The sequence below is a fragment of the Piliocolobus tephrosceles genome, chromosome 9 (genome assembly GCF_002776525.5).
Source record: "Piliocolobus tephrosceles isolate RC106 chromosome 9, ASM277652v3, whole genome shotgun sequence".
Lineage (NCBI taxonomy): Eukaryota > Metazoa > Chordata > Mammalia > Primates > Cercopithecidae > Piliocolobus > Piliocolobus tephrosceles.
In genome coordinates this window covers 122,939,905-122,966,119 of record NC_045442.1, presented here as the reverse complement: position 1 = coordinate 122,966,119, position 26,215 = coordinate 122,939,905, and the positions used below count along the sequence as shown (strand labels likewise).

The 26,215-nt window shown below is 41.6% G+C and overlaps 1 pseudogene; it reads right to left on the bottom strand.

Annotated features, from left to right (window-relative positions):
• Positions 1-13,910: 13,910 nt before the first annotated feature.
• LOC113224925 overlaps positions 13,911-26,215 on the bottom strand; it is a 32,823-nt pseudogene continuing 20,518 nt past the window's right edge.

Sequence of the window (26,215 nt, the reverse complement as noted above, 5' to 3'; positions counted from 1 at the left end):
CTTCCTTCCTTCCTTCCTTCCTTCCTTCCTTCCTTCCTTCCTTCCTTTCTTTCTTTCTCTCTCTTTCTTTCTTGTTTTCTTCCTTCCTTCCTCTCTTTCTCTTTCTCTCTCTCTTTCTTTGTTTCTTTCTTTTTTTCTTTCTTTTTGTTTCTTCTTTTTTCTTTATTTCTTCAATTTTGTGCTCCCGTTACTAAAATGTAGAGTTCATGAGGTCATGAGGCTAGGATTAGATTTATTGTGCATAAGTAAACCCCAGCATGTGGAAAGGTAGCTGAGGCATAGCAGATGCTCATAAATATTTGTTGAATTCTTTGAAAACTGTGGACAGTTCCCACCAGCCTGCTACTTACAGCTGTTAGGATTTATTGGTGTTCCCACTTTCTGTAACCCCAGTATCTCAACCATTTTTTAACTTAGCTAACTAGTATTCATCCCTATTTATTTATTTATTTTTTGGCAGGGTCTTGCTTTTTCACTGAGGCTGGAATGCAGTTGTGTGTTCATTGCTCACCACAGCCTCGACCTCCTGGGCTCAAGTGATCCTCCCACCTCAGCCTTCCCAGTAGCTAGGACAACAGACACACCATCATGCCTGGGTAGTTATTTTTTTGTAGAGATGGGATCTCACTATATTTCCGAGGCTGGTCTCGAACTCCTGGCCTCAAGTCATTCTCTCACCATGAAGTCTCAAAATGTTGGGATTACAGTCATGAGCCACTGCACCCAGCCTATTTTTTATCCTTTGGGACTCAGCTTTGAGGTTATATCACTAGGAATCCTGTCCTAAGCACCTTCTCATCAGCCAGTATTTCTCCATAGTGCCCAACATATACCCTTGTCATAGTACTGGCCACCTTGTGTTATTAATATCTACCTCGGGTAGATGGTAAGCTACCTGAGGACAGATTTATGTCTTGTTTGTCATTGTATTTTCCAGAACTAAGCAGTGGTTTTGGCTTATCATCGATGTTCAATACATTATTTATTGAAAAGGTAAATAATGATATCTAATATTTGTGTTATCATTATTTATTATTTATAAATGTATCTAGAATATTTAGTGTATCACAAAAGTGTCCATTAGAGCAACTGAAACAAAAATGATTAAATAGTGTAGATTTTGTTTTGTTTAAGAAAGTACACGAATGTAAAATACTTATAAGGAATATTTCTAATGCAAAATAACAAAGACGTGTAAAGGGATAGGTTTTAATTATCTGGAAAATTTCTTGACAATACTGACTAGCTAAGTTTTCATGTAATATAATTCATGTGATTCTTTTCTGATGAGGTAACATTATTATGTTACCTCATTTTTCTATTTTCCCCTAAAAAAAAGGAAAACCAAACAAGGATTTCTGTGGCAAAAATGCTGTAACCAAGAAGTGCTTGGCTATTAGAACGGTACTTTCTTACTGCTAAAATTCTATTAAAAAAGGTTGTATGTATTTTGAGATTTAGTTATTTCTGTGATTTAGCTGCAGTCTTTTTATTTATTTTTTCTTAGTCAGAATCTCTGTTTTGGAAACTCTTGGCCTATCTGTTGGGTGGAATTTGGTGAATTTCAGCCAATGAACCAAATCACATTTGTGTTATTCGGCATAATTTGAATTCTGCTTTGTGTTGGCCAATCACATCTTCCTTTCTTCGGTAGGCAGGCAAGCTTGAATAGGATGTTCGCTTAACTGCTTGAGGTGATCTTCATGGTAGTGTGGAATTATAGTAGATCTACATAACAATGAAATCAGTGACAACAGAGATAAATGGTGTCTAACAACAAAGATTAACACCATCCCATAAAACTATAATCATTGACATGTTAGTTTTGTAAGATACATAAAACACTTGAAACAAGCATAGGGACCATGCCCAAATATTCTTTGCCTTCTTGGAGAAGTCTTTTCCAACTGTTGACATAGGCTGAAAGTCTCGGTTTACCTCCAGTTTTCCTGTTCGGACTAGTTAGTGTGCCTTCTGTTTCAACAAAGGAGAACGCTACCTCTCAAGAGATATTTCTTGATTGACATTTTACTTATCAGGAAACCAAAATGTTACTTGTTTGTGGCTCTGCATGTGATTTAAGAAGAAATATCAGGGTGGAATATAGACAAATAGATGGATAACATCTTTTTAAAATAATAATTGCAGTCATCAAAGTTAACATATTTTGACAGGTTGGTATATGAAAAGCCATTTAAAAAAAAAAAAAAAAAACAGCTGTTTAACTGTAGGGAATTTCACTCTTAGGTTGAATCCAAAGAGGTATGTTGGTATTTATTCAGTAATCAATCACAGAAAGAAAAAACCTCGAATTTTAGTTGGAAGTTTTTATTTTTATCCTTTTCCTTACCCCTGGTCTTTAAACCTGCTCTGAGGAGAGCTATACATGCCAGGGTAGAGCTCATCAAAAGCTAGCAATCACAGCTAAATCAGCATGCAAAATGCCACTCAACCTTGGGCCTTTATTAAAATTTGCTGGGACTCAATTTGAGATAGCGATCATTCTTATTAAAAAGCAAAATGTAAGATAGTTTTTTTATATAAATCTCTGGATGGAATGGAATTGCTAATCAGCATAGGCTGATGTGATTTCTCTGTTGCAAATCCTGCCGAGGGCTCAGAAGTGGCACATTACCATAATTCGTAGGCTAGAGCTGGCAGCTTGAAAAAGACCTGCAAGAATCTTTAAAATGCTTAAGCAAAGCTGCAAGTCACAGCAAAACAACACAGCGAGAGCTGCTACCCGGTGTTCCTCCTGTTATATAACAAAGTTGTGGCCTCTCCCTCATCACTTGCTTGTCTTGATGCTCCCTTGTTTATGTTGCTGGGCGTTGTTTATAAACAACCTCTCAACATTGCATTGCCACACGGTAACATCCGTCCATTTACAATGTGCTTGGTTCACGGCAGAGGTTGAATGAAAGAGCTTGCATTTTTCTTTTAGTACAGAAAGGGCAGCCAATCAATTAACCACATGCACTTAATGCATTGTTTGTCTCCCCTGCCATCTCCTCTCTCCCTGTTTGATATCGTCCTCTATAATTTTTGTTTCCAAAAGATATAGAGCAGCCTCCAAAAGATAGAGAACTCTTCTTGGATACATGATGGCCTACTTATTTAATACCTATTTTTCACCCAAAGAAAATATGGTTAGATTTGGGGGCCAACCCTTAAATTGAGTAAAGTCAGAGACTTATATCATTTTTTCCCCACAGAGGGAAGGTTAGTTACATTTGCTCCTGTACAAGAAAACTCATGGCACAGCTATGAGGAGAGATGTCAGCATAAACTGAAATGAGTGTGGCCGAATTTGTGGTAGAAGGAATTACCGACAAAGGCACTCAACATTGGGTGAACTAATTGCAATCTGACCTGATGGTAAGAAGAATTTACAAGAAATGTATGTGTTCACATACACAGCGAGACAATACAAAACAGTACACACAGCTTTCTTATGAAAAGACCAAATAGCTTGATCATTTGGAAGTCAAATTGTTATCAGATACGCTGCTTAGGAGATTGGTTGACTAAGGAAGAGAACCAGTCACTCGGTGTTCTGAGATGTGGAGCTGTCCAGTGGGCGGAAGGAGGGCCTTTCTCTCCATCTTTTGGATTATAGCTTTATTTATTTATTTATTTTTTCATTTTAACACTAAGTTCCAAAAAAGCACTAGGCTCAAACTTTTAACCAGGAATAGGTGACAGAGTCAAGCTGACTTATCCTCAATGAGAGGCCAAAGGAAGTTCCTTCTGTATCTGGGATGGTTCCCCTCAGGGCCCTGGGTAGGCTCCGAAGTGGGAAGCTGGCCTTTTTTTAGAGTGTAAGTGTAGTGAACGAACATGTGCATTTTAATGGCAATTACTGTTTTCTTTCATGATGACGGGGTTGTGTCGCCTTGATTAGGGTCCATAGTGATCCTCAGAGCACATTAGCCTATAATGCAGAAATTGAGGTGTAAAGTTCTGTTTGAAAACCTAAATTTGCTCAAGTTTGAACGAACATCAGTTTAAAGGTGTGAGAAATTTCTCAACTAGTGGTGGGGAAACGCAGTGGGCAGATTTGCACGGTAACCCATTTAAAACGGGTGCAAAACTAAATCAGGTCCAGAGAGGAGGCGTGAGCCAGATTCAGGTAGCTTCTGCTACCTGATGTCTGCTTTTGACAGCCCCTCTGAATCCCTCGTTAAAACCAGGGAGCTGAAAATGATTTTCTAGTTAAAAACAGCAGTAAGATTAAACAGATTAGACAATGCGCCTTTATTTATTTATTTATTTTTCTCCCAAGTCCAAAAAGCCATTACAAGGGCATTGTTTCTGAGCCTGCGCACCGGGGGCTCTGGCACCCAGTGCCTGTCTCCCCAGCCTTCTCTTCCCAATTTCTTCCTCCAAAAACGACTGCGATCGCTCAGCGTCAGCGTGCACAGCTGGACTTCACATTCCCATTTGCAGTGGATGCTTCATCTGAAATGCTGGTAGTATTTGTCAGCCTGGAAGTGTCTTGAGGCTGCTTCTGAGAGATACAAGGAGGCAACTGATAAGAAGCGCATCAGAAGGGCAGTTAATTGCCTCCAGTCTCTCGGTGCTGGGAATATTTAAAATCTATGGGATTAAAGGCAGATTAAAAACTGTGGAAGCAGGGGCCCAATAGCGCTGAAAGATCACAATCAGCAAGGGTAATGGCAGAGAAAAAATGAATGTGGCAAATAAAATGACAGATAGGAAATTCAGATCCGCTTCTAATGCTCGAAGTTCCATCTTGTAAGCACAATTCATCTACGTGTAAATCATTTTTTGGCTTCAAGCTTATCAGCCAATCGGTGAATTAAAAATGCTCTTTCCTTAGAGGATTAAAGAGGTTGATTGAAGTCAGTGTGAAAACTGGCTAATAAGTCTGGAAATGTCAGGAGGGGGCTTCAGAGGAACTCGGTGTACTTTTGCTTTCTTTTTTTTTTTTTTTTTTTTTATCTCCTTTCTCTCCCTCTCCCTCTCCCTCTCAGTGCTGTGAAATAGGAAGTTTGCAAAGCAGTGGAGTTCTGTTACTTAGAGAAATGCTTTTGTGTTTTCTGTAGGTGACAAAAGTATCTGGATGGAGTGTTTGGATTTGCAAGGTGCACAGGAATGTTCACCGTGAAGACACACAGAGGGGAAATGTCGATGAAAGCCATTGCTACTTGTAGAAATCAACTCTGCAAACGAAAGCCCCGCTAGAAACCTGGGGGCCTATAAGGTTAGCCTGAGTGTCTATTTTAAGTTGTAACACTGTGACCAGCAGTATTTTAGATTTTGAGAACATCTGTTTAATTGGACAAATGTTCATTTGGGCTCCTGGATTAAATGTATTATGCTTTAAAACATTAGAAAAACATACTTTTAGTACCTTGTTTCTCAAAGCAATTGAAATACTAGAGATGGAGTAAGTGTTCCCTATATCAGTGAGTTTTGTTTCTAAGGCAACTGTCATTTTTAAATATGGGGTCATATGCTATTTGACTCAAATTTTTCTAGGAGGTGTTCTTGGTAAGCAGACTGACTCCCTGCTGGGCCTGGGCTTCAGCTCGATTTCAGCAGAGGAGACTCTGGTGGTCAGGAAGGAGAATTGTTTAGGGGACTGGAAGGCACCCTAAACGCAGATTGTACCCTTTTAATCTCAAAGGTCCGCTTGAACAAGAAAATTCCCAGGAGTAAAGTACCAAACTGAGACATGTTGTAGGACGCTGAGAAAGATGTTTTTACTTTTCTGTAGTTTTATTCCTGACTGCACCAAGGATTGGATGCTTGCTCTGTGCTAACCCTTATTTCAGGTGCTTGCCATTCCGTGTCTAGCATCAGCACTCGGCTTGATAGTCCTTATATTACAGAGGAGGTAACTGAGAGGCAGGGATGTTCAGCAACTTGCTAAAAGTGACCCAGGAAGAAAAGGAGGGGTCTAGATTCCAACTCAGGGCTGACAGGAACCTATAATCTTTCCTCTCCCAAACCCACAGTCTTCCCTCCTGTTTGCATTTTGAAGAATAGGCAACACACAGGCGCACACAGGCAGACTAACATGGAGAGGTGTCTGTAAGACAGAGGTTCACTGATAATTGGGACTGAAACCTGTTGCTTGATTCAAAGAGTCCTGGGAAAGTTAATTTTGCCCTTTCCATCTTTGACTTTTAACATTTTTATTTTATTTTATTTTATTTTATTTTATTTTATTTATTTTTTGAGGCAGAGTCTCACTCTGTCACCCAGGCTGGAGTGCAGTGACATGATCTCAGCTCACTGCAAACCCAATCTCCTGGATTTAAGCAATTCTTGTGCCTCTGCCTCCCCAGTGACTGGGACTACAGGTGTGCACCACAACTCCTGGCTAATTTGTATACTTTTAGTAGAGACAGGGTTTTGCCATTTTGGCCAGGCTGGTCTCAAACTCCTGGCCTCAAGTGATCCACCTGCCTCGGCCTCCCAAAGAGTTGGGATTACAGGTGTTAGCCACTGCTCCAGGCCAAAATTTTTATTTAATTTTTTTATTTTTTATTTTTGAGAAGGAGTCTTGCTCTGTTACCCAGGCTGGAGTGTAGTGGCCGGATCCTGGCTCACTGCAAGCTCCGTCTCCCGGGTTCACGCCATTCTCCTGCCTCAGCCTCCCGAGTAGCTGGGACTACAGGCGCCCGCCACCTCGCCTGGCTAGTTTTTTGTATTTTTTAGTAGAGACGGGGTTTCACCATGTTAGCCAGGATGGTCTCGATCTCCTGACCTTGTGATCCTCCCGACTCGGCCTCCCAAAGTGCTGGGATTACAGGCTTGAGCCACTGCGCCCAGCTATTTAATTTTTAAATGTTTGTGGGTACCTAGTAGGTATATATATTTATGGGGTACATGAGACGTTTTGATACAGGTATGCAGTGTGTAATGATCACAGCATGGAGAGTGGCAAGCCCATCCCCTCAAGCATTTATTCTTAGTGTTATAAATAATCTAATTACACTCTTTTAGCTGTTTAAAAATGCACCATGAGGTTATTATTGACTAGAGTCATCCTGCTGTGCTATCAAATAGTAGGTTGCATTCATTGTTTCTATTTTTCTTTGTACCCATTAACTGTCTCCGCCTTCTTCCCCACCCCACTACCCTTCTCAGCTTCTGGCAACCATCCTTCTACTCTCCATGTTCATGACTTAGATCGTTGTGATCATTTTTAACTTTTGAATGCCGTCATTAGCAATTTGTTGCATGGTGTTAAGATTTTCTTGTAAACTGAGCACTACTTAAAAAAATGCCACTTCCTCTTGGAAAGTCAACACATTCGATTCCTAATACTTTAACATGTCCACATTTATTAGATGAGGGGCAGAGGATTCAAGGAGCACCAAAGGGCAGGTCTTTGGGGATGATCTTGCCCCCCGTCCTCTGCCACTAAAGTGGCCACCAGGTACTGGCTGTTCTGGGTTTATTCATGACCCTGGAGCCACTTGCTGTCTTACTATTCAATACGGTTATTTTGTCTTTATTTTTCTCTGATTTCACTCTTTAAATTCCACAGAAATCGTAAGAATTGGCGGAAGAGTTCATGTGGCGCTTTTGATTTGGATGCATGTATTTGATTGGCCATAGGTCATAAACTGAGTAGTAGACTGTGTTGTGTTTGTTCTTCTATGTCTGTCCTGTATGGATGTAGGAAAATTCTCCTCTGGAACTCAAGGCTCAGCTCTAGTCTCTTGACCAGCATCTCGCAGTTTCTTCCAAAAGTTTCCTTTCTTAGTTTCTATACTTCCTTCATCCTTATATATCCAGTGTGGGAGTTAGTTGGTGCCAACTATGGGTAGAGGAACAGTGTTGAGAGCAACAAGCTTTTTTTCTATTTATTCATTATTTGCCAGAATCTCAACTTCTCTGCTTTAGTCTACTGACCAAAATGCTGAAGATTAATCTATTTATTTATTTATTTTTTGAGACAGAGTCTCCCTCTGCCACCCAGGCTGGAGTGCAGTGGCACAATCTCAACTCACTGCAACCTCTGCCTCCTGGGTTCAAGCAATTCTTTTGCCTCAGCCTCCCGAGTAGCTGGGACTACAGGCACATACCACCACGACTGACTAATTTTTTGTATTTTTTTTTTTTTTTTTTTTTGAGACGGAGTCTGGCTCTATCGCCCAGGCTGGAGTGCTGTGCAGTGGCCTGATCTCAACTCACTGCAAGCTCCGCCTCCCGGGTTTACACCTGCCTCAGCCTCTGGAGTAGCAGGGACTACAGGCGCCCGCCATCACGCCCGGCTAGTTTTTTGTATTTTTAGTAGAGACGGGGCTTCACTGTGTTAGCCAGGATGGTCCCGATCTCCTGACCTCGTGATCCACCCGTCTCGGCCTCCCAAAGTGCTGGGATTACAGGCTTGAGCCACCGCGCCCGGCCAATTTTTTGTATTTTTAGTAGAGATGAGTTTTTGCCATGTTGGCCAGGCTGGTCTTGAATCCCTGGCCTCAAGTGATCCACCCGCCTCGGCCTCCCAAAATACTGGAATTACAGGCATGAGTATTTATTTCTATAATATTTGCTCTTGTCTTCCATTTTAAAAGCTATAGACATTTTTTATTGAAGATTTGGAAAATTTATAAAAAATATGCAAAAGAAATTAAGAATACCTGCAATCCTGTGATGTCAACATCATCGTGGTTAACAATTTTGGAATATATACATTTTAATTTTTATATAGTTTTTATGTCATACAAAAATATATTATGGTAAACTAGACATTGCATTTTATTTAGCATTAAAAAATTTTTATATACCCTATTTTGAGTGTTTTCTTATGCCAATAAACACTTTTCAATGATATGTTTTAAAATTGTAGGTGCATAATTCTATTACATGAGTGAATCATACTTTATTAAACAAATCTCTATTAATAGAAACTTTTCTGTTTCCAATGTATTTTTGTTATGATAAATAAGATACAAATCATCATCCTTTTACATAAAGCCTTAATTAGCCTTTTATAAGTTGTTTTGGTCAAACTAATCTTATTCATTGTAAGACATTTAGGAAAATGCATAAGGAAAAAACACTTAAAAGAAGCAATCATAATTTCCACCATTAAGAGACGTTCATTAACTTTCATTGTATATTCTTTCAACCTTTGTCCATAGGGGTGTGTGGTTTAAAAATTTGGAACATGTGGTTAGTTATTGCTTCTTGACGCTGACAATAGCTAACACTTAGTCTGCACATGCCACGCTCTCTTCCAAGTACTTCTCATAGGTTTAATTTATTCTCTCAACAGCCCAATGAAAGAATCCTTTTATAATTCCCATTTTATAGGTGAGAATGGGAAGACACTGAAGTACAGGAAGGTTAATTTCAGAAGTGAAATTCACCTGTCCCATGTGCCTTTTCCTCAGGGCGAAGCTCTGCTAATCTGAGAAGCTAATCTGAACTAATGCTCAGTAATGGGCTAAATGCAGCCCCTCTAGGGGAAAAACATATCTGCATGCTAAAAGGGGTGTTTTGGAGAGTTCTTTATTGCATACCTATTTAGAAACCTGGAAAGAGAGAGATTGAGATTTGGGGCAGGGTTTTGTGTGTGTGTGCACATGTGTGTGACCCTGAAACAGCACTATTTAACTGACAAAGGCCAGGTGCCATGGCTCACGCCAGTAATCCCTGCACTTTGGAAGGCCAAGATAGGAGGATCACTTGAGCCCAGGAGTTTAAGACCAGCCTGGACAATATGGCGGAATCCTATGTCTACAAGATATACAAAAATGAGCCAGGCGTGGTGGCATTCGCCTGTAGTCCTAGCTACTGTGGAGGCTGAAGTAAGAGGATTGCTTGAGTCCAGGAGGTTGAAGCTTCAGTGAGCTGCGATTGTGCCACTGCACTCCGGTCTATGTGAAAGAGTGAGACTCTGTCTCAAAACCACAAAACCCAGGCAAGAAAACTGACAAATGACTCAAAAGCCTGGCCCTTGTGTACACAGATAGGAGAAATTAGAGATTTTTATTAACACCTAGATCATCCTTTAATATACGTATTCTTTGATTGACTACCGCCCTGGTACATTTTGTTGTTGTTGTTGTTAAAAGGAGTCAGGAAGTGCTGCAATGATTGGAAGTGGTATTTTAAGAGTAGCAGAGTTTATGCTTAGGAATTTTTTTTCTTTTCTTTTCTTTTATTCATTTATTTATTTAAGATGGAGTTTTGCTATTTTGCCCAGGCTTCTTGGTTCACTGCAACCTCTGCCTCCTGTGTTCAAGTGATTCTCCTGCCTCAGCCTCCCTAGTAGCTGGGATTATAGGTTCCTGCCACCATGCCCGGTGAAGTTTAGTATTTTTAGTAAAGACAGGGTTTCACCATGTTGGCCAGGCTGGTCTGGATCTCCTGACCTCAGGTAATCCACCTGCCTCAGCCTCCCAAAGTGCTAGGATAACACGCGTGAGCCACCGCTCCTGGCCTTATGCTTAGGAATCTTAACAGTGAGTTCAAAGTTGAAAAAAATGAAGTGGATGATCTGAGGGGTGTACAGGGTATTTTAGAACCTAAGATAGTGAAAACAAACACAATGACACACACTAGATTTTCTTAAAGGACAGAGCCTAGGAAATCAGTACTCCTAGCTCCTCTTACTCTTCAATGCCTGGGTAGATTCAGAATGGTGATTTCTATTTGGCAATTTGTAAATATGAGCTACTCTTTGCTCAGACGAATAGGAAATATTTCTCTCCAATGATGGATATGGCCATTTTACAGCAGAGATAAGACTGGTAAGAAACAAGCACTAGGAAAAATGCAAGCAGAACTCCCACCGTCTTCACTTTCATTCAACTGGACCTTTGAGGTTGAGCTTCTGGAAAGAACCTGAACATTACATGCAGTAAACAAGATTGCAGAATGTCCTTCTAGTACATTGTTCTCCCAGCAACCAACACCTTGTTTTACATTTGCCTTTAATTATAACCTTAGGTAGAAGGGCAGGAATTGCCAGAGCCAAGAATTCTTTTTGAATTTGCATCACAAACATCTCAGTATCTTAGGAATTTTCCCCTTTTTTTTTTTTGCATTTTGGTAAGTTAGTTTATCTGACACTCCAACAAATAGTGGTTCTCTGAGAATGGAGACCTAGCTTCCAAAGAACAAACTTGGCTAAAACATGTTCCTTTTCCAGGTAGGCACTGTTCTGCAATTATAGGGGGACAGCCCACACATCCTAATGAGTGCATATCTGCAAACCAAGAAAAAGGGTGGAACAGGACTTCCAAAGAATGCCCTGTAGTTATGCACCCCTCTTCTAAATCTAAACTGTTGGAGGTTCTACTTAGGTTATGCAGATATACCTCCTTTATCTGCTCTGTAGGTTTAAATACGTTCTCTGTTACCCACTGTATAAATTTCACATTATTATAAACTCCCAAAGAAAGAGATTGTTTTCTTTCAGCCAAATCAAGAGTACCTGTCCCTATCCCTTCTCTCACTCACTGATCCCAAATGGAGAATTCAGGTGCTGACACATCGCCCATGCATCCCTTTCGTTCTCTGCAAGTTGCCTGATCAATGAGATGCCCCGTGATCCCCGGACAGGCTCTGATGCTAGGATTTAGGCAGCTAGCTGCACCCTCTGAGCACACTGCAGGCTGTTGCACCACCTGCCTGCCCTTTTTTACTTGCAAAATGGAAATCTCTCTAAGCTCTATCATCTTTGACATTGCTGTAAAAAACCAGTTTTAGTGATAAGATGAACCAAGCAGAATGGCAGGATGGGATATATTTTTGACCCCATATTTTAAAACTTCAGATGCAGCAGACATATCTAAGTAAAGTTGTGCCTTGCCTGCTAAGACGGAAGATTAATATCCGATAAATTACTCCCCCAAGTCCTTAGTCCTGAAATTCTTAAAGCACAATACTATACTCCATCATAGTAAATCAATTCATCTTCTTCTTGTGTTTTTTTCTCATTTTATTTTTTTGATTAATGTGTTTTTATTTTCACAAATGTCTCAAAGGTCCTTGCCTACTATGACATTTTAAATATATCATTAATATTTGAATTTTTAAAAACCAAAGTCACAGAATTTTCCTCTCTGAATATTTAAAAGTAGAATAGGGTAAGGGATTATCATTTGAGAATTATTTTGATCCTATTCTTTCTGGAGGCAGTAGAATTAATTTGACCTTTAAATGTCTACCTCAGACCTATGCTTCTCTAAAAACATAATCTGAGTCAGGTAGGGAAGACCGAAATTTCTGCAAAATGTGACATAATACATGCAGGAGATGCTTAATTAAAAGACAAAATAATCTAAATTTTAAAAGCTGTAGCCTGATCAAAATTAAGAGATATGTTCTTTTTCCCTTTTCATACATCCTTTTGCTTTTAGGGTGCAGTAATAAATACATTATAGTGGTGAATGACATGATGTAGATTATTTTCTAATTCAAATCTTACTGTGTGATCCTGAGAAATATTTTAGTTTATATGCCTCATCCTTCATCTATAAAATGGTATAAAGTGTATTACTTTTCACTCTTGAAGGCAGTGTGATATGTTAGAATGAACTTAAGTTTTGAAGTCAGGGATGCCTGAATTTGAGACTCATTTTTTTGTCTTAATATTTTTTCATGTGATATCAGGCAGATTCTTGAACACTTCAGAGCTTTATTTTATTCACCTGTAAAATGAAAGACTATATTTTTATCTTAGTTTTATGGTGGAGATTTAATGAGATCACATATGTAAAGCATCTGGCATGAAAACTAGTAGTAGATCCCCAGCCAATGTCAGCTTTTTTCATTCACTCTTTCTTCTCTTAGGCTGTTGCATCAGATAAGCGTTTTGGATTTTGCAAATGTTAACACACAGGGCACTTACAAGCTGCTACGTAATCTGCTAAGCATTTTATATGTTGCATTAACACATTCAATTCTTACAACGACTCTATGAAACAGATGATATTATTGTCTCCATTTCATAGATGAAGGAACTAAAGTACAGATAAATTAAATTTACATGATTAAGGTTGCAAAGCTACATAGTAGAAAACTATGGATATGAACCCAGGCTGTCTGGTTTCTGAGTTCCCCTTTGCTTTCTTTTTTGGAGACAGTCTTGCTTTATTGCACCACCTGGAGTACATTGGTGGGACCCCAGCTACTGTAGCCTAGAACTCCTGGGCTCCAGTGATCCTCCTGCCTCAGCCTCCTAAGTAGCTGGGACTACAAGGGCGCACCACCATGCTTAGTTCATTTTTTAAGTTCTTTGTACAGATGGGGTCTTGCTGTGTTGCCCAGGTTGGTCTTGAACCCCTGGCCTCAAGCAATCTTTCTGCCTTGGCCTCGCGAAGCACTGGGATTATAGGCATGAGCCATGGCACCCCACCTGAGGTCCCCTTTGAACGACTAACTCTAGGACCCTGATAAACAAACCTGACAAACCTGACCAGGACCAATTAGAGCTGGAAGGCCCTTAGGAAATCTTGTCCAGTGCTGCCCAAGCTGTTTAGAACACACATAGGATTCTTGGTAAAATATATTTGGGAAACACAAAACAGTTAAATTGGTGTTCATTGTAAAGCTTTATTAGAATGTCTCATGGAGGCATTTGGTATGCTAAAGTTTATTGTGAATCTCTGAGCAAGCGTACATATGTGTGCAACACTGTGATTCTCAAAAACTCTCTGGCCACATAATTTGTTTTCTTTTTTCTTTTTCTCCTCCCCGCCCCCCACCCCAGCTAGCTGAGGTTTTATTTTGGGGGTGGGGGAGCAGTAGGGGAGCAATTGAATTGTTTTGTAGCTGGAGGCATGGGCAAGGGGGGTGGCCAGGCAGTAAACTCCCCAGCAGGTGGGCTGAGCCTCGGGTGGGTCTCCCAGCGGCCTCCCTCCCTGGCTCTGAGGCAGCCGCAGGAGGGACAGGCTGGGAGCGGCTGCCGCAGCCCTTCACTTGGGCAGGACGTCACTGGACTCGGACACCAGCTTCCCATCACGGGTCTCGATCTTCTTCACAACCACGTCCCTCGGGGAGCTGGTGCGGCTGAAGGAGCTGGAGCCCGCGCCAGAGCCAGAGCTGGAGCCCAGGCCGTCGCTGAGGCCGGGGCTTGAGGCCCCCAAAGGCTGAGCTCAGACCACCTGCAGAGTCGCTAGTGGTCTTTCTATGGATACTCATGTTCTGCATCCCAGACTCCAGCCGGCTCTCCTCGCCTCCAGCAGCTTCCTGTAGGTGACGATCTCGATGTCCGGGGCCAGCGTGACGTTCGTTCATCAGCTCCTGTTGCTCACGCAGCTGCTGCGCCACGTCCTGCCGGACCCGCTGCAGGGCGGCCTCCAGCTGGGACACCTTGGTGTTGGCCTTCTTAAGGGCCAGCTCCCCACGCTGCTCTGCATTTGCGATGGCGGCCTCCAGGGAAGACTTCCGGCCTTTGAGGTCCTCAGTCTCAGCCTGGGGCCGGCTGATGTTCCGGTTCATCTCGGAGAGCTCAGTCTTTGTACTCCGCAGGTGATCCCCGTGCCTCCCAGCCAGGCTCTGCAGCTCCTCATGCTTGATCTGGTCCATGCTCTCAGCCTCAGCCCGGCTGCGGTTGGCCATCTCCTCGTACTGCGCGTTGGCCTCAGCGATGATGCTGTCCATGTCCAGGGAGCGGCTGTTGTCCATGGACAGCACCACAGACGTGTCTGAAATCTGGGACTGCAGCTCCCGGATCTCCTCTTCATACAGCTGCCTGAGGAAGTTGATCTCGTCAGTCAGCCCTTCTAGGCGAGACTCCAGCTCTACCTTGTTCACATAAGCTTCATCCACATTCTTCTTGATGGGGACAAATTCATTCTCCATCTCTGTACGCTTATTGATCTCATCCTCATGCTTGTTCTTGAAGTCCTCCACCAGCCCCTGCATGTTGACAAGCTCCGCCTCCAGCTTCAGCTTCTCCTGGCCCAGAGTCTCCAGCTGCCGCCTAAGGTTGTTGAGGTAGCTCTCAAACATGTTGTGCTTGTTGCTCTGAGCCGTCTTCTGCTCCTGCAGGAGGCTCCGCTTGGTCTCCAGCATCTTGTTTTGCTGCTCCAGGAACCGTACCTTGTCGATGACAGAGGCAAACTTGTTGAGGGTCATGATCTGTTCCTTCTCCAGGGTGTGCATGGCCTGGATATTGGGGACCACCTCCAGATTAAGGGGGCTCAGCTGGCTCTGGTTGACTGTGACGACAGAGATGCCTCCCATGCCACTGGCCCTATCATAGACTCCCCCCAGCCCACCCTAGAAGCTGCTGATACCCACTCAGGAGAAGCTCAAGGAGCTTATGCGGGCACCGGGCCCACTTGTGTAGGAGTGGCTGCTGAACGTCTCCGGGCCAGAGGTGGACACCTTGTAGGACTTCTGGGTCACCCTGATGGATATGGTAGAGACAGGAGTGGAGGCAGGTGGGGTGAACCAGGCGGAGATTCCAGAAGGAGCAGAGAAGCTCCTTTTTTTTTGGTCCGTAAATCTTTTTTAAGGAGCACTTGGTAACAAGTCTGAGGTTCACAGTTGAATGCGTGTCCATGTAATCTGAGTGTCTCATATTTCAGTGGAGAAATGGATGTCCACACATGGAATGGAACTTGCTCAAATGGCAGATGTTTAATTGGTGGCAAAATTGAAATAAAACTCAGATCTTCAGCCTCCAAATGGAGTGCTCTTGCCACTACGCCACATTATAGTGCACTAGATAATAGTGCCTGAGATAAAGAAGCACAGTATTTTTTTTTCAATACTGCCTAATTTATTCAGTGCAGTGAATAGAACCAACGTGTATCTTTCCACTCTAATATTGCCACTTCTAAGCAAATAATTAATATAGTCCATGGCATTATTTTCCTGTTATTCCTGCTTCTCGGGCTGTGCATGGACCTCTTAAAAGCTAGACATCAGGCCGGGCGCGGTGGCTCATGCCTGTAATCCCAGCACTTTGGGAGACTGAGGCAGGTGGATCACAAGGTCAGGAGTTTGAGACCAACCTGGTCGATATGGAGAATCCCTGTCTCAACTACAAATACAAAAAATAGCCAGGCGTGGTGGCGGGCACCTGTAGTCCCAGCTACTTGGGGGACTGAGGCTGGAGAATTGCTTGAACCCAGGAGGCGGAAGGAAGTTGCAGTGAAACGAGATTGCACCACTATACTCCAGACTGGGTGACAGAGTGAGACTCCATCTCCAAAAAAAAAAAAAAAAAAAAAAAAGAAAAGGAAAAAAGCTAGACATCAGCCTTAGGGCTGGTTCTGGGTTGATTATTGTGTTTTCAAGTGCCTGAGATCGCATCTCTAAAGCGCTCTTCAGATATGTGGGTCATATGAATAAAACAACTTAGGAACACAGTTCTAAAATCTTTGAAGCATCTTTCACCCTGCTAGAGGTTTGCATATTACATCTGAGGAATCTTACAAACACCCGGTGTCAGGTAAACAATAACAGGTGAATTCTAGGAAGGGGGTGGATTGAAAAATGTGGGCAGGTCAAACATGACGGATGGGAATAGAATTACGGTGCTGCTAGTAATTTTGTAAACCAACTTCCTAAGTTCTAAAAAAAGGTGGGGGGAGGGGGGACTTAATTTGAGTCAGTAGCCACCATCAGCCCATCCTTAACTGAGAGAAAACAAAATAGTTTCAAGGGAAGCTATATTGAAGTCAGCTAATATAGTGAAGTCAGATCATTCTGATGTATCCTAATTCTCTGTAATGATAATGCTTTTGAGTTATGTCCCTATTAGGATCCGCTAAAGCATCCTTAGTGGCTAGGTGAGGTTTTGAAGACGAGCAAGTCAAATGGAAGGTTTAGAGCATCTTGTGTTATCATTCTAATTTCAGAAGAGTAAATACTCAGAGGAAAAATTCCATAAGTAAATAACTACGTACACCAAGTGTACGACAACAGGGCACCAGAAGACCTGGATTTCTGGAGGAGAGACCCCGAAGAGGAGAGTAGGGCAGTCCTCTGTTCTCATTCTTCTCCTGTAATCACAGTGGGTTTGCAGATGTTTCCCTGCCCCTCCAGTGGGCAGCTGGTTCTGTAACTGTCTGCAGGCCAGGGCTGCGAGCAGCCTGCTTGCAAAGATATATTTGATATGCAAATGACACGGCCTAAAACGGAGCGGCTGATAAGACGCAAGACCAATTTCAAGTGAGGGTCACAGTGGGGGGAAACACAATGATGAAATTCATGAATTAGACTTCTGTTTCCCCTTCCTTTGTCAACAGGAAATATTTATTAATTAAACCAAGGAAGGCTAGTGGGTCCTGATGAGCAAATTAGCACATCAAAACCTTGGATGAAAGTTCCTGAGAACAGCAGGCCAGGGGAGAGATCTGGGAAAAGAAGAAGAAACTGGAGTTTACAGCCTATTTTGATATGAAACAAGTAATAATCAAGCGATTTGTTACATCCAAGGGAAAAAGTTCATGTTACAAAATTGACGTTAGTCAATTTAAAATAGTTTTTAGCTTTTTTTCTTTCGTTTGCGGGAATGATGACAATAAGACTCTGGAAAATGGTGACAGGAAATTTGTAATAATTCTCATCAGATGGTAAATATTTCAACTCACCAACTCATAAGAATATATACAAGTTACAGTAGAACTTAAAAACAATACAAATAGGCACAAAGATAGTTAACACGGTGAAATTACTTTCTTTGGAGATTCCCCAGCTTTTATTTCCTTAACTAGCCAGTTCTGGCATTTCAGAGTTTGCTCTCTTGCCCTGCTTCCTGCAAACCTCAAACTTTTAGGAAGCAGTTTCATAGATATATTTTTCTAAAGCCGGCTTGCTGGTATGCACACAGTCGGGCGATAAAGGATTTAAGCAGGATTTACATTTTCACAATCCTCACCCTTGGCAGCCAGAGAGCCATTTCTGCTGCTGCTGGCAGTCTCCCTTGCTTCTCTCTACAATAATTTTATCTTAAATTATTTACTACTTCTTGCTGCTTATTTGCAGCCTTTTCTTTTGGTATTCTTGGTCACATCCATAGGCAGAAAGTAGGCAGATCACCTCATTCCATAGGTCTTGATTTCTTCATCAGTAGAAGGAATACTGAATCTGTATTCTCAACATACACTCCACGATTAGAATGATCTGTGGGATTTGGAAATACAGCAGCAACAATACCCCTCCTCTCAGAAATTCTGATTTGATTGTTTTGGGGTGGAGTCCAGGCACTGGTATTTTTTTAAAAAGCTCTGAGAAGATTTTAATATACAGCTAGGGTTGAGTATCACTGACTTTCTAAAGCCTTGCCACTCCAAGGGTAGCAAATGATTCTTGGTCTTGAATGACACTTCTAAATACATTTACATATCTGTATCATATTTAAAACATTCTCTGAATTACCAGAAAAAAAATATACATATGTATTCATTCCTTGGTAACAAATCTGAAATTATGCTCAATGCCAGATAGTATTTATTCAAATATCAGATTGAGTAACTATCATTCTCCCAAATATCACCTTTTGCAAAACTGTAAGATAAATTTTAGAGTCATTTTTTTTTTCCGGAATACTTTTAGAAGTTCTTATTTCCCTTCGGTTTGTTCTCTGGTGCTTTGTGGTTTTAGAGAGAAAAGGATTGGGGTGACTGAGGCCAACAAAAAAATAGCAAAAGAGAGAAAAATGTGTACAATAATAGGTTTACAGAGAAAAATAATATATGAACATTAAAGTCCCTCAGCATGTGAAAACATGGAAACTGTACACTTATAAGTAGAGCTCAGTTATAGTCCTGGCAACTGAGGAGAAAAATATACAGCTTTGTACAAATTTTCTAAGGCTAAGGCATCTTATAAATGTGCTTTTATATCCTTAACCAGAATGCTGGTTAATCTAAAAGAAAGAGTACAAATGAGGATTGAAGACTTGCTTTTATCTTTTTACCCTTATCAGATCTCAAGATGATTGAGAACCAATATTTTCACCTTTTGAAAAAAAAAAAAAAAAAACCTGGCTAAATGTTATAAACAAAGAGGATAAAAAGAGGGCTATGACTCAAGTCAACAGTTAAGTCTCAGTCTTTCAAGTCTTACATGCAGTTTTGCATGAGGTCTGGGACTAGCATGGAAATAAACATTACGTTGATGACCTTTAAAAGATAAGCTTCCAAAAGTTAACCTAAGAGGCTGGTGGTTTGGAGCTGTAATAGGCAGAACAAAGAAAATGTCTCCCAAAGTTATATTCAATTCCTAACTCTCAGGACCTGTGAATATGGCAAAAGAGTGAATCTCACCCTTATGTAGCAGAAGATGTGGGTCCTGAGATAGAAGATAAGGGTCTTGAGAAGATGTGGGTCTTGAGCAGAAGATAAGGATCTTTAGAAGAGCTTGCATTAGATTATCCGAGGGGCTCTAAATGCAGTTGTGTGTTTCCTTGTGAGACAAGTGGAGGGAGATTAGATAGAGACACACACAGAGAAGGCAAGGTGCATATGGAGGCAGGGATTGGAGTGATGTGGCCACCAGCCAAGGACACCTGCAGCCACCCAAAGTTGGAAAAGACAAGGAATTGATTCTCCACTAGAGCCCCTGGAGGGAGTGGGGTTCTGCCAGCCGCTTGATGTGGTACTTCTGTTTTCCAGAGTCATGAGATAATACGTTTCTGTTACTTTAAGCCACCAAGTGTGTGGTAATTCGTTATAGCAGCCCCAGGAAACAAGTACAGGGCCCAACAGGTAAGAACAGAGAGAGGGGGTAAGTATCACATTGTGTAAAGTGAATACTTTTATGTAAGAGGAATAACTGGAAGGATTCGTCAGAATTCCTTTGTTTGCTATTTGCTTGGCAATTACTTTGTTTTTCATTTTTTGTTTTTTGTTTATTTTATTATTATTATTTTTTGCGACAGGGTCTCACTCTGCAGCCCAGGCTGGAGTGCAGTGGCATGATCATAACTCACTGCAGCCTCAACCTCCTGGACTCAGTAGATCCTCCCATTTCAGCCATGTAGCTGGGACTGCAGGTGTGCGCCACCACTCCAGGCTAATTTTTTGATTTTTTTATAGAGAAGGGGTCTTACTTTGTTGCCCATGCTGGTCTTGGAGTCCTGGCCTCAAGTGAACTTCCCACCTTGGCCTCCCAAAGTGCTGGGATTACAGATGTGAGCCACTGTGTCTGGCCAGCAATTACTTTCCATATAACATACTTTGTAGCCAATGGTCTTAAGACACAACTAAATAATGTCATCCCTGTTAGATAAAGCAACTTCCAGACTAGGTTCTGAAACTAATGAAGGTCACTGTTCAACAAATACACTAGGGATTGTGACTCTCAGTCCACACTGTAATCCCAAAGCTAACATCTAACTTGTGATCTTGGGATAAATTACACTCTTTACCCCATTCTCCTAGGATAGGAACACTACTTAATGGGCTGGAGGATTTACCCTCCGTTATTCTTTTTGCATTGGGAAGATAATATATTTCCAGGGTTTGGGAGCACTCACCAACTGTCCAGTTATGTTAACTTAGTGTCTTGGTACCTTAGTTTGCTGGAGCTGCTGTAACAATGTACCATGGGCTTGGGGTGCTTAGGCAACAGAACGTTATTGTCTCTTGGTTCTGGAGGCTGAAGTCTAAGGTCAAGGTGTTGGCAGAGTTGGTTCCTTCTGAGGGCTATGAGGGATGGGTCTGTTCCAGGCGTCTCTCCTTGGGTTGCAAAGGGCTATCTTCTTTCTCCCTGTGACTCTTCACATCATCTTCTCTCTATGCATGTCTGTCTCTGTGTCCAAATTTTCTCTTTCTATAAGGACATGCATCATAGGGATGGTCATATTGTCCATATCGTGGGACACCTTAATGACCACGTTTTCACTTGATTACTTCTGTAGAGACATCCTATCTCCAGACAAGGTCACATATGAAGGTGCTGGGGATTAGGACTCTAGTGTACCCATAGTTTTGGGGTGGGGAGGGAAATACAATTGAACCATAATGCCTGGTTACCGAAGACACGTTGGAACAGTCTCTACTGTTCACTCCACTTCTCTTCATGCTTATGTCTCTAGGCACTGTGGTCCATGTTAGGTTTAATGTTCCTTCTTGCTTTGCCTCTGATCAGGCTAGAGACAGTCAACAAGGCAACTCAAACAGTCAGGTAGGTGGCATCAGACAGCGTGTTCTAACGAGACACATTAATTGCCTCCTGGAGGACTCACGGTTGTTTCCTTGATGTTTTAAATTAATTTGGAGAAGCAGTGAAGACTTATGGTTTGAGACAGGGGAATGTCCTCTAGATGCTAGTAAAGCAATAGATCCACATTTTACTAGGTTGGCAGGGGGGAAAACAAGTAAGAAAATCTGTCCAGTGGAGGCTTCATATTCAGCATATTCAGTAGGAGTGAGAGGGAGACTGGTGGGACCTATGGGAAAAGAGCCCAGTTCAGCTTCATAAAACTTCCCTTCTTCCCCTAGGACTAGAAGAAAGAAAGAATGCAGCCTTCTTACGTGTGCCCTCCTGGTAATCCAAATGTTTATTGTTCATTATGCAATATTTTTCTATACGGTGCCTTGAGGTCTTGAGAGGATTTCCACTCTAAAGAATGACTGAATAATGATGGATTTAAAAAACACAGGTCTAGGCTGGAATGGGAAAAGCATTGAAGCCCAAAAGTGGCAAAGAAAACACACAAGCCGGGAAAGATAGCCTCAAGTAGAAATGCAGGAGTGGTGACTTACTGCCACTCAGGGGACTCAATGGATCAACAATATCACTCACCTTTGTGGACATTCTCCCATTAGATTAGTAACATTCTCCCATTAGAGATTCATTTGAGTTAAGCGTGGCATAGCAAAAAGTCTATAAGCAGTAGAGTGAGAGTCAGGTAGACTCAGGTTGGAGTCCTGAAACTGGTATTTAATGGATATGTGGTTTTAGCACATTTATTTAACCTCCGAAAAGAGAGATGTTCAGGGTGACTGAAAAGAGTCATTTTGAGTATTAGATGAAATGATCTCTGCGAAAACCCCCTTGTATTAGTCTGTTCTCACATTGCTAATAAAGACATACCTGAGATTGGGTAATTTATAAAGGAAAGAGGTTTAATTGACTCACAGTTCAGCATGGCTGGGGAGGCCTTAGGAAGCTTACAATCATGGCAGAAGGGGAAGCAAACATGTACTTCTTCACATGGTGGCAGGAAGGAGAAGAATGAGAGCTCAGTGAAGAGGGAAGCCCCTTATAAAACCATCAGATCTCAGGATAACTTATTCACTATCATGAGAACAGGATGGGGGAAACTGCCCCCATGATTCAATTATCCCCACCTGGTCCCTCTCAAGACATGTGAGGATTATGGGGACTACAATTCGAGATGAGATTTGGGTGGGGACACAGCCAAACCATATCACTCCTCTAGCAATTCCTGCCATGTGATGGGATTCCTGTGTATCCATGAATCCCCCCAGTTTCCACCAGGAGATGGCCAGTGGGGTCCAGAGTGTTTTCAACTACAAACATTCTAGAGGGAGTGGCATATTAAGGCACACACACCTTAGTCTTGGTCTAAAATAGTCCTGGGTTGTTAAAGTTTCTCCTTTTGATTGGAGAGGGCAGGGGTAATATGAAAATATCAGTGGGGAGGTGGGGCCACGGGAGGAAGGTGAGAAGGGGGTGCCTTGGGCATTAGAAAGTAGAACTACTCTGGATTAACAGGCAGAAGGAAAGGCCACTGGGGCCTGGAGGAGGGCTACTGTTTAATTTTTCTTTTGGAATAGAATGATCTTACCACCTAAAAACGCTACAATGTCATTTATAAGTGGCTGTTGCCTGAATTTACTTAACAAAGGGTAAAAAAGTCAATTTATGAATGTTATTAGACCTGATGGTTTTGGTAAGTAAGAAATTAAGATCTTTCCCATTCATCTGTAGTTAAATCAAACTTGACTGAGAAATTAAGTGGTCTAATTTGTGACTGGCTTAAATAAGTGTTCAGAATACTTAGTGGGCACCTAGAAGCATGAGACCTGCTATTCTCTTGTCTTTATGATAGCAAACTGGCAAATTGGATCACTTTGACCTGATGTAATTCATTTGCTGCTGTGAAGGCTTAGTCTCAGGTTGCTATGTATTAATAACACTAATGTGTATATTAACTTTTCTATTCTCTAAGCTATTTGTGTAAGTAATAGCTTTATCTTAATCAAGGTTTTTATGATACAGAAATATAGTTTCTCAGCCTTGTTCCTTAAATAATAGATTTTCACAAATATGGCCTCCTCAAAGTCTGGAGCTTTTACACTAACAATCAATTTGTCTTGAGAGTAGAAAATTTAAAACTGTATTACCTCACTGTGAGGCATCACCACAGTAAGCATTTCTTGTTCAAGAGAGACTGAGGGTGCAAAGCGGCCATCTAGGGCTCGTGTTCCGTGCTGCTGATATCTTGTGTGGCCTATACTCTGGTCAACCATTACCTTGTGGCACAGACATACGGTCGTGCCCTGAGAAGCCTTAGTCTGGAGACTTGGCCTCAGTTGGAGAAGACTGGGTGCTGAGCAGGCTCAGCAGAGTACCCAGCGTTCATGGTGGCCATCTCTCTCTGCAAGGGAAGGAAAAGACGCACGCATAGGAAGAGTAGGAATATGGCATTGTCCTTTTGTAGCCAGGGAAGGAAATGGAATTAAGGGCAAGTCCTCTAATGAGGTTACAGGTAACTTACTTTCTAATCATCTTTGTGGCTTTATTAACTTTTTAAAATAAACAGAAATGGGGTCTCACTCTGTTGCCAAGGCTTGTCTTTCACTCCTAGGCTCATGCAATCCTCTTGCATTGGCCTTCCGAGTAGCTGGGATTACAGAGGCATGTCACCATGCCAGGCTATTTTTTTGATTTTTTAATGTTTTGGAAATGATATCTCACTGTTTTGCCCAAGCTTGACTCTAATTTTCTAAGCTCAAGTGATTCTCCCACCTTGGCTTCCCAAAGTTCTAGGATTACAAGCATGAGTCGTTGCACCCAGCCCTTCGTGACTTTATATACTCAACTTTCTTCTTCAAGCCTCAAGATGCAATTTGAATGGGATATTTGGTACCTTGATTTTCTGAGGCAATCACGGGTGATTCTCTTTTGGTCATATGTGGTTGGTTGGCTCCTAGGTTTTATATCTCATCATCAAGTATTTAATTCAGCACTGACTCAGCTAAATGTATCAATTACCTAGGAGAATTTCCTATAGCCCTTTTGGGTTCTGTAATTTTAGTGTTGGCCAGGAACAAATTGATTTATCTAGTAATGCTAAATATAGCAGCTTAATATCAAACAACAGACATCAAAGCAGTTTACTTTGAGATTATCTGTTTATTATGATTGGGTCAGTAATGAGAGAAACATCAAGAAGTATTTCAAGAAAGAGTTTCTTTTTTTCTTTTCTTTTTTTTTCCTATTCTCCACATGTAGGCCTAGTAAGATTGCATTGCCCAGCTCGATCACATGTTCCAAATCTCCTTCAGGGCAAAGTTTAGGAAAAAGTGTCCTGTCGATTTAGCACATCTAGATTTTTTATTTTTTTTATTATTTATTGATTTATTTTTACTAGAGTCTTTTTTTTTTTTTTTTTTTTTGAGACGGAGTCTCGCTCTGTCGCCCAGGCTGGAGTGCAGTGGCCGGATCTCAGCTCACTGCAAACTCCGCCTCCCGGGTTCACGCCATTCCCCTGCCTCAGCCTCCCAAGTAGCTGGGACTACAGGCGCCTGCCACCTCGTCCGGCTAGTTTTTTGTATTTTTTAGTAGAGACGGGGTTTCACTGTGTTAGCCAGGATGGTCTCGATCTCCTGACCTCGTGATCCGCCCATCTCGGCCTCCCAAAGTGCTGGGATTACAGGCTTGAGCCACCGTGCCCGGCCTTTTCTTTCATGTAGTTTAAGTATCACATCTTTTCTCTATTTAAACATTGAGACAAGAGTTAGGGATAAATGACCATCACTATTTTAAGTGTTGTCTTTCCCAGGGACATTTGCATTTTAGCAGGGAACTGAGCCTTAGACCAAAGGGATAATTTTTTAATACTATAATTTCAGGCATTAACAAATGATCTGGGAGGTAAGTTTTGGCAGTTGGGCAAACTGCCTATCCCTAAAACCACTCCAGATCTATTTGCTAAGCCATCCTGAAATTAAAATAAAAGTATTTGCAAAATTTATGATGGTACAAAAATTATAGTGAGGGATTCACTTAGTCGTTTAAAGTCATAGTGACTACTTAAGCCATTATTTTCCAAGTCAGAATTTACTTAAATGTTCAATCTAATTTCTCTCTTAAAGAGTCTCAGTGTCTAGGAATTTCCCATTTTAAAAAACTGCAATCAAATTAATTAAAGTACAAAGCCTTAGAATAAAACTATATCAAAGAGACAAAAGTCCCCTCCTAGATTATGTTTTCCATCTAGAGATTCAAAAAATATGAGTGCCTGTCATCCCACTTACTTATGAGGCTGAGGCAAGAGGATCACTTAAGCCCAGGAGTTTAAGGCTGTAATGCACGGTTATTGTGCCTGTGAATAGCCACTGTGCAACATAGTGAGGTCCCGTCTCTGAAAGACAGAAAGAAGGAGGAAGGAAGGAAGGAAGGAAGGAAGGAAGGAAGGAAAAGAAAGAGAAAGAAAGAAAGAAAGAAAGAAAGAGAAAGAAAGAAAGAAAAGGGAGAGAAGGAAGGAAGGAAGGAAAGAGGAAGGGAAGGAAGGAAGGGAGGAAAGAGGGAGGGAAGGAAGGAAAGAAGGAGGGAAGGAAGGAAGAAAGGAAAGAGGGAGGGAAGGAAGGAAAAGAAGAAAGAAAGAAAGAAAAAGAAAGAAAGAAAGGAAAGAAAGAAGGAAAGAAAGAAAAAGAAAGAAAGAAAGAAGGAAAGAAGGAAAGAAAGAAAAAGAAAAAGGGAGAGAAGGAAGGAAGGAAAGAGGGAGGGAAGGAAAGAAGGAAGGAAAGAGGGAGGGAAGGAAGGAAGGAAAGAGGGAGGGAAGGAAGGAAGGGAAGGGAAGGAAGGAAGGAAGCAAGGAAGGAAGGAAGGAAGGAAGGAAGGAAATATGAATATCTCCGTAAGTGCATAAATGTTTCCCTAATAATTTAAAAATATGGCTTCATGTCTTTACGGTGGATTGAAGCCATGAACAGGTTGTGTCTCCGAGGCCTGGTGCCAGTTTTTCCAAAAAGTCCACAAACGTTATTTGAAATCATATATTTGCTAAGAGGAGACATTCTTTCCAGTTGAAGTTAGGTATGTCCCAGTCGAAATTTTTCATTCA